Source organism: Cervus elaphus, chromosome 20 (assembly GCF_910594005.1).
Source record: "Cervus elaphus chromosome 20, mCerEla1.1, whole genome shotgun sequence".
Lineage (NCBI taxonomy): Eukaryota > Metazoa > Chordata > Mammalia > Artiodactyla > Cervidae > Cervus > Cervus elaphus.
Window position 1 is genome coordinate 104,047,264 of NC_057834.1, and position 14,304 is coordinate 104,061,567.

The window sequence follows — 14,304 nt, forward strand, 5'->3', positions numbered from 1 at the left end:
GTAGCCATTTCCTACTCCAGGGGATAGTCCTGACCCAGGGATTGAACTCATGTCTCTTGTGTCTTCTGCATTGACAGGTGGAATCTTTACAACTGGGCCACCTGGGATGCCCACAATTGTGCCTCAGGAAGGCAGGCAGATGGCAGAGAGTTTATTTCCCCAGGTTTGGCAGCTAGACTGCCTTAATTCCCAGCTTCTCTAACTGTGAGAATGTGGGGATGGGGGGATGGGGGGGTTGGGGGGGTAGGGGGGGTGGAATGCACTCTTCTAAGACTCAGTTTCCACATCTGTAAAATGGGCATAGAACAGAACCTGCTCCCTCAGGGTGTTGGTAGTCTCACAGGGGGGTGTCCAGAAAGAAACACGCTTGGTCTCAGGTGAACTCTATCCTTTAGCTGCTGTAATTATGTGCATAAACTCCTTCATGAAGGGCCAGACCTGGATTAGAAGTCAAGGAATCTCTTTCCTTGTAGAATTTTCTACCTGTAATGACCAGCAGGGGCTTGTCTGGTGACAAGAGCACACCCTTCTTGTCACTCACAGGGCCTCTGTGGGGAAAGAGGCTTTCAGAGTCACTCTGGCCGCAGGCAGGCCTTACTTAGTTAGCCAGGCTTATTAATAGGAGTGTGTCCATTTCTGTCTTAAAATAGGCATAGAAAGTTATTTAAAATGAGCTTCCTGGTGGTTGATCAGATTGCGTTTTATTGTCTTCCTCTCGGGAGAGTTCAAGAACTCTCACATTTTTCTGGTTTATTTATAGCAGAACAGTAATAACAGGAAGATCCATTGCTATGTGTGACTTCCTGAGTCAGAGATGCCCAGGCTGTCTGAGGGGTTCACAGCCAGGCGCGGCCCCCACCACCGCCCACCGCCCTTTACAGAGTTCTTGGAAAACAGTCATTTGCCAGGCCTGGGGGCTTCCTGGCTCCAATGGGAGAGGCCTGCCTGAGGGAGGGACACTGAACTTGGAGGGCAAGAACCTTGATCTAGAACAAGGCCCTCATTGCCTACCTAACACAGGCGCTTGCCTCTGTCCTAAGTACTTTAAGAGAGTCTCTGCCTGGAACAAGGGCCTTGTAAGTCTCTTCCCTGACCTCAAATTCCATGCCCCCCTCACTCCCACCATTTCTTGCCCTAATATTTCTGACTCACTCTACTCTCAAACCCTACTTAGACATTGTACCCTCAGGAACCTTCCATCCACTGTGAACACATGCTCCCTCTATCCCCAGATCCTTCAGAAGGCTCTCATCACCTTCTGTTTTAACAGAAGTCTTCATTTCTATGTAGGCCTTTGGGACAAAGCTCACCCTCTCAGGCCCATACTCTATGCTTCTGAGGCAGACATGGTGGTTGCATCGTCCTGGCTCTCCGTTGTCACATCCACACCCCTGCTTGTCAGATTCGTATCTTTCTTAGAGCCTCATGCCAACCAACATCTCTCCTTCCCAACCCTGAAAACTGTCCAGTGCTCGCTCGCAATCATTCTTGGCGTGACTCTCAGTGTTCCTCTCCTGTTCAGGCCCTCCAGCATCCTAAGAGACTTCAGTGCCCAGGCAGACAACTGACTGGACTGTTATTTCTTAGATATCTTTAATACCAAGGGACTTCACCTCCACTGTTCTTCAGCCATCATTCCCAGACCCCATCTTGGATCTTGTCAAGACCCAGGGCTGGGTCATTCAGACTCTAGTAACCTCCTTTATGGTTGCATTCTCCCAATCTTTTGATGATTTCATGATCTCATACCCATGATACCTGTACTCTGACCTCCAAGAAATGCTGACCCTTTGATTCTTCCATTTCCTTCAGTCAATCATCCCCTGGGCTGAAAGTCCAGACCTGATAGAGGATCCTGTGAACTGCCCACACCAGTAACACCATTTCCCTTGCATGCTATCCTGCTATGCTTTCCTGCCCCAACAAATTCCAGTTATTTTCTTCCAGTCTCCGTAGAGACCATTTAAGTCCAGCTCTTCAAGTGTGCCCTAGACCTCCCCTGCCATCTCCTCTGTTATAACCTCTCTTCTCTGCTTTGACTCTTACACTCCTCTAATATTTTCCTTTGTCCAGTCTACTCCAGCTGATAAGCGCTCTCCTAAGCCCTCTTCTATCTGCCAGTTTGAGCTCCCCTTACTATACTTATTCACGTGTCCCCCCCCTTTCCTCCCCTCTTACACATTCCCCAACCCACTGCACTCTGGTGTCTGCCCTAACTACTCTGTGGAAATGACTTCCTCTAAAAGTGATTGTTCTAGGTACTATTGTGTTGTTCTAGGTACTATTAGTAGTGTGCAAAGTGGTGTCTGATTCTTTGAGACCCGATGGACTGTAGCTTGCCAGGCTCCTTGATCCATGGGATTTTGCAGGCAAGAATACTGGAGTGGGTTGCCATTTCCTTCTCCAGAGGAACTTCCCAATTCAGGAATCAAACATGGATCTCCTGCTTGGCAGATGGATTCTTTACCACTGAACCACCTGGAAAGCTCTCTAGGTACTGTCACTGTGTAATAAATTACAAATTACTCCAAAGCTCAGTGGCATAAAACAGCCATTTTATTATGCTTTTGTGTTTGGAGGGTTAGGAAGTCAGACTGATCACACAGTATAGCTTGTCTCTGCTGCATGATGGTGACCAGAGACCTGTATATAACCTTTCTATGTGGTTTGGCTTCCTTGCAGCATGGCGGCCTTAGGGTAGTCTGTCTTCATACAGGGCATGCTCTAGGGTTTTAGGAGATGAAATGGAAGAGGCATTGCTTGTTATGACTCAGAAATTGTGAGTTTTATAGCTTCAGAAGTCCCATAGCATAATTTCCGCCATGATTGTTAGTCAAAGCGGTCACAAGACCTCTCAGAATCAAAGGAAGATAATATTTACCTGCTCTCTAAATGGGACAAAGGTAAAAGAGCATGTGAAATGGGAAATGTGGTTACAGTTATCTTTGAAAGATACAATCTTCAATTCCAAGGGATGTTAATATCTTGATCTCTGTTCTTTTTATTATTATTGATCATTACTTGTTTTGTGAAACCATCAACATCCATGCTTCTGGGTTACTACACTCTTCCTATTCTAGACAGACCTCTGCGCACTTCCTCCTTTTCATGAGAATGTTCCCTAAGGGTCTATTCTCAACCCAAAAGCTGATCTCATTCTTTGTTCTCTGTCTCATGGCTTCAGTCACCATCTACATGTCATTAACTCACAAATCTATCCCACCACAGACCTCTAAGCCGCAGGCTATAACACATCAGTCTGCTTGACATGTTCAAAAATACCTCAATTTTGGCATGTTCAAAGTTGAACCCACCATATTCCACTGTAAATGGGCTCCTCCTCTGGTCCTCTTTATTTTTTTATCTCTTAGGAATATTCAGTTATCCAAACTTTGACTCTTCCTTTTCCCTAACCTCTCACATCTAATTATTTACCAGATCATACTCTTTTTATCTCTTAAATCATTCTACAAATTTTATTTATCACTTTACAAATGAAAACATTAAGAATAAGACAGGTTATTTCCCAAGGTTAAACAGCTATTATCTATTTATTCTTCCATGTGTTAATCAAACATTTATTGAGTACAGCTAAGTTATAGGAACTGGAGAGATTGGCAAGTAAGCAGTAGATTACTGTAATGTGTGACAAATGCTGTGATTCTGGGAAGTGTCTGGTACAATAGGGACAACGAATCCAGCCTGGAGTGGGAGAAGTGAAAGTGGGGGCTGATTAGTTATCTATTGCTGTGTAACAAATCACACCAAACTTTAGCTGCTTAAGGGCTTCCCTGATAGCTCAGTTGGTAAAGAATCCACCTGCAATGCAGGAGATCCCGGTTTGCTCCCTGGGGTGGGAAGATCCGCTGGAGAAGGGGTAGGCTACCCACTCCAGTTTTCTTGGGCTTCCCTGGTGGCTCAGCTGGTAAAGAATCCACCAGCAGTTCGGGAGACCTGGGTTCGATCCCTGGGTTGGGAAGATCCCCTGGAGAAGGGAAAGGCTACTACTCCAGTATTCTGGCTTAGAGAATTCCATGGACTGTATAGTCAGTCCATGGGGCTGCAAAGAGTCGGACACAACTGACCAACTTTCACTTTCACTTAGCTGCTTAAAACAGCAAACATGTATTAGGTCACCATTTCTGTGGGTCAGAAATCTAGGTACTGCTTAGCTGACTCAAGGTCTCACAGGCTGCAGTCAAGATGTCATCTGGGACTGCAGTCAGCTCAATGCTCAACTTGGGGAGGATTCATCTTGAATCCATACCCACCTCACCAGGCTGTTGGCAGGCCTCAGGTTCTCACTGCCTGTTGGCCAGACATGTCAGTTTTTGCCATGTGGGTTACTTACCACAAGGCACTTGACTTCATTGAGCAAGGGTTCTGAGAGGAGAGTGACAGTGAGGCAAGAAGAGAGGGAGCCGTGATGGAAGCCACAGTCTTCTTGTAACCTAGTCTTAAAAGTGACATCCCATCACTTTTGTCATATTTCACTTGTTAGGAGTGAATCACTAGGTGTAGGGATTGCACAGGGCGTGAAGGCCAGGAGAAGAGGCTCACGGGGACCATTTCAGAGGCTGTCTATCACAGGGTCAGGTGATACCTGACTACACTCAGGAGTCAGCTTGACAAAGAGCTATGTAAGGCAGTCCCAGGCAGAGAATGGTATAAATGAAATAACCTGGAGGTCAGAGAGAGAGATCCTGGGGTTGGAGGAATTACATATTCAAGAAGGTTGGAGTGGAGGCCGCTATCTATATGGAGATTAGAATTCAAGCTAATGCTGTTGAGATGTGTTTGACAGCTAATTCTGCCATCTAACCAACCATTGGTGCTTCCCAACTTCATGACAAATTCCTTGCTTAATGTGCTATTGTCTACTCTGATTTAATCAAGTTTTAAATAATCAACATTGAACATTTCACATACAAAACAACGCTTCATTATGTTAAAAAAAGGATTGACCTTGTAATCTCTTCTTCACAAAACCTCAAAAATGGTCAGAACAACTTTCCAGTAGAACACATTTATAAATCATTACAAATGTGAAAAGCATGACTAGTATTTCCAGTTATCGGCGGGTAAAGATGACTTGACACTCTGGAATGTTTTTATTTAATTTTTAAATAAAAATTTACATTTAAATATAACACACAGAGGAAAGTGCACAAAGTACAGTTCAATGAATTTTCACAAAGTAACACAGTCTTATAAATACCCAGATTGGAAAATGAATAAGGACAAATCACCTTTCTCAAATCTCCCTTGCGCTACCTCCTAGTTGCTCTCTCTTTCCCAGAGATACCCAGTACACTGATTTACTTCATCAGAGCAATTTTTCCTGCATTTGAAATTTATTAAATGGAAACAGTCTATACTTTTTGTAGCTGGTGCTCATTGTTCATGTCTGTGAAACTCATTCATGTTGTTTCAAGGTAGCAAAGTTTGGTTCATTCTCACTGCTGCATAGTATTCCATTGCATGACTAAACCACAGTTTGTTTATCCATTCTGTACTGGATGTAAATTTAAACTGTTTCCAGTTTGGGGATATTAAGACCATGCATGATTGTGCACTATATTGTGTATACGTACACATTTTTTATTGGGTCTATGCCTGTGGGTGGACTGACTTACTGGACCATTAGATTCTGACAGTTTTCTTTCTTTAAAAAAAAATTATTATTTATATATTTAACTGCACCAGGTCTTAGTTGCAGCACTCAGGATCTTTAGGTGTGTCATGTAAACTCCTGGTTGTGGCATGTGGGATCTAGTTCCAAGACCAGGGATCAAACCCAGGCCAGTGACATTGGGAGCTTGGAGTCATAGCCACTAGACCACCAGGGAAGTCCCCTGATAGTTTTCTGAGCAGTTTTTAGCAACTTACATTCCAGGAGCAATGTTTATGAATTCTATTTGCTCTATATCCTGGCCAATGCTTTTTATTATTAACATTTTAAATAAAAGTTAGTCTGAAGAGTGCGCAGTGAATGAAGAGTATGCAGTGAGACCTCATGGAGGTCTTACATTTCTCTATAATTAGTCATGTTGAGCATTTTTTCATATGGTTGACCTTTGAATATCTTTTTTCTTGAAGTGTTAGTTTAAACTTTTGCTCATTTCTCTACTGGATTTTTTTTTTTCTTATTGCTTTGTAGACATTCTTTATATATTATACTAATTTCCTTGGGGAGCCATAGCAAAGTACTACAAACTGGGTGGCTTAAACAACAGAAAAGTATTGTCTCACAGTTCTGGAGGCTAGCAGTCTGAGATCAAGGTGTTGGCAGAGTTGGTTCCTGCTGAAGGCTAGGAGGAAAAAATCTATTTCACAATTTTCTCCCAGTTTCTGGTGGTTTACTGGCAATCTTCAGTAATTCCTTGGCTTGTTAAGCTCTGATTTCATCTTCACATGGTGTTCTCCCAGTGTACATGTCTCCATATCCAAATTTCTCCTTTTATAAGGACACCAGTCATATTGGATTAGTGACCCACCCCACTCTGATATGATTTTATCTTAACTGATTACATTTGCAATGACCTTATTTCCAAATAAAGTCACATTCTAAGGTACTAGGGGTTAAGACTTCAACATATGAAGTTGAGGGAAAGGAACACAATTCAACTGATAATGTTGTTGTTGTTGTTGTTTTCATTTTTATTGGAGCATAGTTGCTTTACCAACCCACTCCAGTATTCTTGCCTAGAGAATCCTGTGGACCGAGGAGCCTGGTGGGCTGCCATCTCTGGGGTCTCACAGAGTCAGACACGACTGAAGCGACTTAGCATGCATTGGAGAAGGAAATGGCAACCCACTCCAGTGTTCTTGCCTGGAGAATCCCAGGGACAGAGGAGCCTGGTGGGCTGCCGTCTATGGGGTCGCACAGAGTCGGACACGACTGAAGCGACTTAGCAGCAGCAGAAGCAGCAGTGGCTTTACCATGTTGTGCAGTTTCTACTGAAGAGCAAAGTGAATCAGCTATATGTAGTCCCCTCTTTTTTGGATTTCCTTCCCACTTAGGTCACCACAGAGCCCGAGGTAGTGGGCTTCCCTGAACTATACAGTAGGTTCTCATTAGTTATCTATTTCATACATAGTATCAATAGTGTATATATGTCTATCCCAATCTCCCAATTCATCCCACCCTCTCTTTTCCCCCTTGGTGTCCATACATTTGTTCTCTGTGTCCCTATTTCTGCTTTGCAAATAAGATCATTTATACCATTTTTCTAGATTCTACCTATGTGCATTAATGTATGATATTTGTTTTTCTCTTTCTGACTTACTTCACTCTGTATGACAGTGTCTATGTCCATCCCAACTGATAACATTTCTGAACATTATTTCTCATCATCTGTGACTTGCTGTTACATTCTTAATGGTATTGTGGTAGATTAAAGATGATTATAAATTCTTTTTCATTCTCCCATTGAGAATTGGTGTTTATTACTCCCTTCCTCTGAATCTAGGCTTGCCCTGTGACTGCTTAACTGATAAGACATGTTGCAAGCAATGCTGCACCAGTTCTGGTCCTAGCCTTTGAGAAGTTGGGCAGTTTCTACTTCTTCTCTCTTGGAAGACTTACTCTTGAGACTCCAGTCTCTGAGAAGTCTGAGCCATGTGGAGAGGCCATGTGGAGGTATTCCAAAGTCAATCACCCTATCGAAGCTCCCAATCAGTAACCACCATGGATTGACCAGTCATGTAAAAGAGCCATCTTGGATGTTCTAGCTCAGATGACCTTTAGACACCTCAGCCTCAACCAGCATCACATGGAGCAGCAGATTTGCCCATCTGAACCCACTCAACCCATTCCCTAAGAGGGAACAAAATGGTTGCTATTTGTGTCAATAAGCTCTGATGAGTAGAAGTTCTTAAATTTAATGTATTCCAAGTTTATCAATACTTTTCTTAAGGGTTAGTGCTTTGTTTAAGAAATATTGGCCTCCTTCTAGGAGTCGTCTCCTATGTTATATGCTAGAAGCTTATTGGTTATCCTTCACATTTTAATCTACATTATCTAAATGATTTTTATGACTGCTATAATGTAGTAGGGACATGTTCCTTTTGGATTTAATAATAATGATAACTTTTATGAATTTATAATTATTAATAAGTGTGTGGTAGAAAATCCCAACATACTAGTAACTTAACATCACAAGTAAGTAAAAGAAAATCTGAAATCCCCATAATTATTTTGATTGTTCAAAACCTATCTGCTATCCTATCACTCCCCAATGGGTCTCAAGACAATGGAGATTTAGTTACTTATTCATTCATAAAATATTTATTGAGAGATTTACTTTTATATGTGCCATATTCTGAACTAGATGATGAAATACATCAAAGGAGATATAGACCTCTCTTCATGTAATTACAGTCTTGTGGGAGAAATGGGCAATAACATGTAATTTAAACTGTGCTGACTGTTATGAGAAAAGTAGAGATGATACTGGAGACCAGGAACTCTTAACTTAATCTAGCGGGAGGTTGGGGTTCATCGGAGAGATTCCCTATAAAAGTGATGTTTAAGCTGAGACTCATGGTATGAGTATTAATTATCCAGACAAAGAATTTGGAGGAAGGAAAATTCCAGGCAGAAGAAAACACAATACACACAGAAAACTCTGGGCAAGGAAGAACCTGGGGTGTTTGAGATAATAGAAGGAGTCTCACATGGCGAGAGGAGACAGGATGAGTGTGACACAAGATGAGCATGGAGAGGCAGGAAGGGGCTAGACTTGTAAGCCTTCTTAAAGGAATCTAGACTTCACCCCAAGAGCCATGGGATGCCATTGAGGGATTTAAGCAGGAGAGTGGCATGTTCAGAGTTGTGTTCTTTGAAGATCACTAAGGCTGCCTTGTAATACAAGGTAGATGTTAGGCTGTACCTCTCAAACCTGCAAACCTTGTAATAGCCCAGCTTCAAGGTCAAAAAAAGAACCTAGAGACAATGACAGAGACATTAATGATACACTGGATAGCATGTGTTCCTGTGGGTTGTTGTGTCTGACTCTTTTGATCCCATGGACAGAAGACTGCCAGGCTCCTCTGTCCATGGGATTTTTCGAGCAAGAACACTGGAGCAAATTGCCATTTCCTACTCCAGGGGATCTTCCTGACCCAGTGATCAAACCTGCATCTCCTGCATTGGCAGGCAAATTCTTTACCACTGAGCCACCAGGGATGCTGTATTAGAGGAAATTGTACAAGTCCAAAGTGAAGTCCTGGTGTGGCACCCCACCATGTACAGCAGACACAGGCAGGACAAAACAGCTGTCTTCTGGTTTGGGGAGGGAACCTACCAGTTACCAGAAGCTCATCAGTTGCCAGGGACACCAGCAACTGGGGTAGGGGTAAGCACCTCAGGTCATTACATTAAGCCCTATGATTAAAAGGATTGAATGGTCATGTGAGTAGGGTGTAGGTGAAGTAGGGACTGGACAGCAGGGGATGTACAAAGAGCAAGACAATAGCCATCTTGGGTGGCCTGACCACACAGTAGAACATGAGTGGGGTCTGATGTATGCCACTGTGGTCCTAAGGATGGAGAAATCCCATTATTGGGGCATCAGGAAGCCCTTTATGGAGATGGTACAGTTGCACGGCTGAATTATTCAGACACAGGAAGACAGTGTGTGTGTATGTGTTGGTAGGCAGATAATAAAGAGTCCAGGTATGGGGATTGGCCCTCACTCAGTTACAAGCTAGATAAGTGTGAGACATGTTTGGAGAATGGTTAACTGTCCAGTTTGACTGGAGGATAATGGAGTATAAACCTGGAGGGATAGCTAGCAAATATTAAGGTTGGAGGGCACACACGGATATATATGTGTATAACCATTCCTCATAATGTGTGGATTCTGTATTTGTGAATTCACTTACTTGCTAATATTTATTTGTAACCCCAAATCAATGCTTGCAGCACATTTGCAGTTATGTGCAAATTTTTTACCAAAATCTTGAGTCACGTTCCCAGCAGAGGTTGCAAGTTGACCCTCTGCTTTCATATTTTAGTCTCATGCTATAAGCAAGCATCCTATTTGTGATCTATTTGGTGGTACTTTTGGGCATTTTCACGCCATTTGCAGGTGATTTCAATGTTTAAGATAGAACCACAGCAGAGTGCTAAAGTGCTACCTGTATTCCTAAGCATAAGAAGACTGTTTCTTGGAGAAGATATGTGTGTTGGTAACCTTTGTTCAGGTGTGAGTTATAGCGCTGCTGGCCATTAGTTTAATGTTAATGAATCAGTGATACATATTCAAAATATAATGTGTGTATATATATATTATTTATTTATTTTTCATTTATTTTTATTAGTTGGAGGCTAATCACTTCACAACATTGCAGTGAGTTTTGTCATACATTGACATGAATCAGCCATGGAGTTACATGTATTCTCCATCCCGATCCCCCCTCCCACCTCCCTCTCCACCCAATTCCTCTGGGTCTCCACAGTGCACCAGGTCCAAGCACGTGTCTCATGCATCCCACCTGGGCTGGTGATCTGTTTCACTATAGATAATATACATGCTGTTCTTTTGAAACATCCCACCCTCACCTTCTCCCACAGAGTCCAAAAGTCTGTTCTGTATTTCTGTGTCTCTTTTTCTGTTTTGCATATAGGGTTATCATTACCATCTTTCTAAATTCCATATATATGTGTTAGTATGCTGTAATGTTCTTTATCTTTCTGGCTTACTTCACTCTGTATGATGGGCTCCAGTTTCATCCATCTCATTAGAACTGATTCAAATGAATTCTTTTTGACGGCTGAGTAATATTCCATGGTGTATATGTACCACAGCTTCCTTATCCATTTGTCTGCTGATGGGCATCTAGGTTGCTTCCATGTCTTGGCTATTATAAACAGTGCTGCGACGAACATTGGGGTGCACGTGTCTCTTTCAGATCTGGATCCTCAGTGTGTATGCCCAGAAGTGGGATTGCTGGGTCATATGGCAGTTCTATTTCCAGTTTTTTAAGAAATCTCCACACTGTTCTCCCTAGTGGCTGTACTAGTTTGCATTCCCACCAACAGTGTAAGAGGGTTCCCTTTTCTCCACACCCTCTCCAGCATTTATTGCTTGTAGACTTTTGGATAGCAGCCATCCTGACTGGCGTGTAATGGTACCTCATTGTGGTTTAGATTTGCATTTCTCTGATAATGAGTGATGTTGAGCATCTTTTCATCTGTTTGCTAGCCATCTGTATGTCTTCTTTGGAGAAATGTCTGTTTAGTTCTTTGGCCCATGTTTTGATTGGGTCATTTATTTTTCTGGAATTGAGCTTCAGGAGTTGCTTGTATATTTTTGAGATTAATCCTTTGTCTGTTTCTTCATTTGCTATTATTTTCTCCCAATCTGAGGGCTGTCTTTTCACCTTACTTATAGTTTCCTTTGTTGTGCAAAAGCTTTTAAGTTTCATTAGGTCCCATTTGTTTAGTTTTGCTTTTATTTCCAATATTCTGGGAGGTGGGTCATAGAGGATCCTGCTGTGATTTATGTCGGAGAGTGTCTTGCCTATGTTCTCCTCTAGGAGTTTTATAGTTTCTTGTCTTACATTTAGATCTTTAATCCATTTTGAGTTTATTTTTGTGTATGGTGTTAGAAAGTGTTCTAGTTTCATTCTTTTACAAGTGGTTGACCAGTTTTCCCAGCACCACTTGTTAAAGAGGTTGTCTTTTTTCCATTGTATATCCTTGCCTCCTTTGTCAAAGATAAGGTGTCCATAGGTTCGTGGATTTATCTCTGGGCTTTCTATTCTGTTCCATTGATCTATATTTCTGTCTTTGTGCCAGTACCATACTGTCTTGATGACTGTGGTTTTGTAGTAGAGTCTGAAGTCAGGCAGGTTGATCCCTCCAGTTCCATTCTTCTTTCTCAAGATTACTTTGGCTATTTGAGGTTTTTTGTATTTCCATACAAATTGTGAAATTATTTGTTCTAGTTCTGTGAAAAATACTGTTGGTAGCTTGATAGGGATTGCATTGAATCTATAGATTGATTTGGGTAGAATAGCCATTTTGACAATATTGATTCTTCCAATCCATGAACACAGCATATTTCTCCATCTGTTTGTGTCCTCTTTGATTTCTTTCATCAGTGTTTTATAGTTTTCTATGTATAGGTCTTTTGTTTCTTTAGGTAGATATACTCCTAAGTATTTTATTCTTTTTGTTGCAATGGTGAATGGTATTGTTTCCTTAATTTCTCTTTCTGCTTTTTCATTGTTAGTGTATAGGAATGCAAGGGATTTCTGTGTGTTAATTTTATATCCTGCAACTTTACTATATTCATTGATTAGCTCTAGTAATTTTCTGGTAGAGTCTTTAGGGTTTTCTCTGTAGAGGATCATGTCATCTGCAAGCAGCGAGAGTTTCACTTCTTCTTTTCCTATCTGGATTCCTTTTACTTCTTTTTCTGCTCTGATTGCTGTGGCCAGAACTTCCAACACTATGTTGAATAGTAGTGGTGAGAGTGGGCACCCTTGTCTTGTTCCTGATTTCAGGGGAAATGCTTTCAATTTTTCACCATTGAGGGTGATGCTTGCTGTGGGTTTGTCATACATAGCTTTTATTATGTTGAGGTATGTTCCTTCTATTCCTGCTTTCTGGAGAGTTTTAATCATAAATGAGTGTTGAATTTTGTCAAAGGCTTTCTCTGCATCTATTGAGATAATCATATGGTTTTTATCTTGCAATTTGTTAATGTGGTGTATTACATTGATTGATTTGCGGATATTAAAGAATCCTTGCATTCCTGGGATAAAGCCCACTTGGTCATGGTGTATGATTTTTTTAATATGTTGTTGGATTCTGTTTGCTAGAATTTTGTTAAGGATTTTTGCATCTATGTTCATCAGTGATATTGGCCTGTAGTTTTCTTTTTTTGTGGCATCTTTGTCAGGTTTTGGAATTAGGGTGATGGTGGCCTCATAGAATGAGTTTGGAAGTTTTGCTTCTTCTGAAATTTTCTGGAAGAGTTTGAGTAAGATAGGTGTTAGCTCTTCTCTAAATTTTTGGTAGAATTCAGCTGTGAAGCCATCTGGTCCTGGGCTTTTGTTTGCTGGAAGATTTCTGATTACAGTTTCGATTTCCTTGCCTGTGATGGCTCTGTTAAGATCTTCTATTTCTTCCTGGTTCAGTTTTGGAAAGTTATACTTTTCTAAGAATTTGTCCATTTCATCCAAGTTGTCCATTTTATTGGCATAGAGCTGCTGGTAGTAGTCTCTTATGATCCTTTGTATTTCAGTGTTGTCTGTTGTGATCTCTCCATTTTCATTTCAAATTTTGTTAATTTGGATCTTCTCTCTTTGTTTCTTAATGAGTCTTGCTAATGGTTTGTCAATTTTGTTTATTTTTTCAAAAAACCAGCTTTTAGCTTTGTTGATTTTTGCTATGGTCTCTTTAGTTTCTTTTGCATTTATTTCTGCCCTAATTTTTAAGATTTCTTTCCTTCTACTAACCCTGGGGTTCTTCATTTCTTCCTTCTCTAATTGCTTTAGGTGTAGAGTTAGGTTATTTATTTGGCTTTTTTCTTGTTTCTTGATGTAAGCCTGTAATGTTATGAACCTTCCCCTTAGCACTGCTTTTACAGTGTCCCATAGGTTCTTGGGTTGTTGTGTTTTCATTTTCATTCATTTCTATGCATATTTTGATTTCTTTTTTGATTTCTTCTATGATTTGTTGGTTATTCAGAAGCGTGTTATTTAGCCTCCATATGTTTGAATTTTTAACAATTTTTTTTCCTGTAATTGAGATCTAATCTTACTGCACTGTGGTCAGAAAAGATGACTGGAATGATTTTGATTTTTTTGAATTTTCCAAGACCAGATTTATGGCCCAGGATGTGATCTATTCTGGAGAAGGTTCCATGTGCACTTGAGAAAAAGGTGAAGTTGATTGTTTTGGGGTGAAATGTCCTATACATATCAATTAGGTCTAGCTGGTCCATTGTGTCATTTAAGGTTTGTGTTTCCTTGTTAATTTTCTGTTTAGTTGATCTATCCATAGTTGTGAGTGGGGTATTAAAGTCTCCCACTATTATTGTGTTACTATTAATTTCCTCTTTCATACTCGTTAGCGTTTGCCGTACATATTGCGGTGCTCCTATGTTGGGTGCATATATATTTATAATTGTTATATCCTCTTCTTGGATTGATCCTTTGATCATTATGTAGTGTCCTTCTTTGTCTCTTTTCACATCCTTTATTTGAAAGTCTATTTTATCTGATATGAGTATTGCGACTCCTGCTTTCTTTTGGTCTCCGTTTGCATGAAATATTTTTTCCCAGCCC